The following is a 1,772-nucleotide window of genomic DNA, read 5'->3' on the forward strand; positions in this document are numbered from 1 at the left end:
TGTTTCACGACATCAAGTAGAGGAATGTTGACTTTCACTTGTTTCAACACCTCTAGGATATCCTGAGAGTTAGAGAGCGGTTTTGGTGAAACCAACCGTTGGGGGAACGGAGCAACTGGCTTCTCTAGAAGTTCCGGTTCTAATTTTTGTGCGGCATCACTAGATCCATCATTTTTGTCGTCTTCTGGTTCTTGAGGCTTTTCGGGCCTAACCGGAAGAGTTTTATCAATGATCTTTCCACTCCTAAGAGTGGTGATGGATTTAATATGCCCCATCTAATTTGAAAAGCTGAAATCATTAATCTCGTACTGCGGTTTAGGATTGGGGAGAGGTTGTGCAGGAAGCATCCCCTTTTCTATAACCGTCATACGAGAATCTATCTTTTGCATAAAATCTGTAATTCCCCGCATTGCCTGAGCCAGCTCTTGTATGGAATTTTGAACCGGTTCCTCTTGAGGTTTCACTTGGTTTGGATTTTGATTGAAGAAACCTTGAGGGGTAGCCGTTTGTCCATTCCTCCAACTAAAGTTTGGATGATTTTTCCAACCAGGATTGTACGTATTGGAGTTAGGTCCAGTAAAAGGTCTTTGATAGTTGTTTACGGCATTGGCTTGTTCATTCAACACTCCTCGAAAGGTGGGTATTGTAGGACAATTTTCAGTTGTATGAATGTTGCAATCACAGATGCCGCAAACAATTTCATTAACCTTATCCTTCTTTCCTTCCATGGCCTCAACTTTCCTTATGAGCGTAGTCACTTTACACTTGAGATCATCCTCTTCTTTCAAGAGATATAATCCACCTTTCTCCTTTAATTGAGTCGGCCTAGACGTGGTGTTCGACTTTGGGTAATAGTCCCATGATTGTGTTTTTTCAGCAAGACTATCGAGGTAATCCCATACCTCGTCAACATCTTTATTAATGAACTCTCCATTACACATTGTCTCGACCATTTGGCGCATGGAAGATGTCAGTCCATCATAGAAAAAATTTGTAATGCGCCACGTTTCAAATCCGTGTTGTGGGCATGAACTGACCAAATCTTTGAACCTTTCTCAACATTGAAAGAATGTTTCATCTTCCTTTTGGGTAAAGTTCATGATCGCTTTTCTAAGGGTAATCGTTTTATGATGTGGGAAGAATTTTTTTATGAATTCCCTCTGCATGTCGTTCCATGTGCCAATGGATCTAGGACGCAGTGAATGTAACCACGTCTTAGCTTTCTCTTTTAAGGAAAAAGGAAAGAGTTTCAGCCTAATTGTATCCTCAGATACATTAGGAAAATATAATGTAGCTATAATCTCATCGAACTCTTTCAAATGTAAATATGAACTTTCTGATTCAAGTCCATGGAATTTGGGAAGGAGTTGGATAACTCCTGCCTTGATGTCCATTTGTCCTGTGTTTTCAGGAAAAATCATGCATGAGGGCATACTCACTCCCGCCGGTTGTAGATAATCTCGTAAAGTACGAGGCGGGGGTGCCTGATGCACCTCATTCTCATCTTGGGTATCCTCCACCCTGGGTGGAAGTAGAGGAGGTTGGTCTTCAGCCATAACTTCAATTAACTCAGGGGATTTTGAGTGGTGTCTAGTCCTGCGATGGATAGTCAACCCCTCAACCAATCCTCCTTCAGTCAAGAGATGTCGAGTGTTGTCACGGGCCCACTTGGGCATGAAACACTCATAGCCCTTAATCAAATTTGAAACCTAATTCTAAGAAAGGAAAAGAAAATCTAGAAGGAAGGAGAGAGAGAGTTGGAAAGAAATTAC

General features: G+C 41.6%; 1 non-coding gene across 1 annotated transcript; it reads left to right on the plus strand.

Annotated features, from left to right (window-relative positions):
* The first annotated feature begins 1,011 nt into the window (after nt 1–1,011).
* Nucleotides 1,012–1,118, plus strand: LOC131232006 (small nucleolar RNA R71). The gene has a single exon (XR_009164615.1). It is a non-coding gene; the product is annotated as a small nucleolar RNA R71 (small nucleolar RNA).
* Nucleotides 1,119–1,772: the final 654 nt, after the last annotated feature.

Source organism: Magnolia sinica, chromosome 17 (assembly GCF_029962835.1).
Source record: "Magnolia sinica isolate HGM2019 chromosome 17, MsV1, whole genome shotgun sequence".
NCBI classification, from domain to species: domain Eukaryota; kingdom Viridiplantae; phylum Streptophyta; class Magnoliopsida; order Magnoliales; family Magnoliaceae; genus Magnolia; species Magnolia sinica.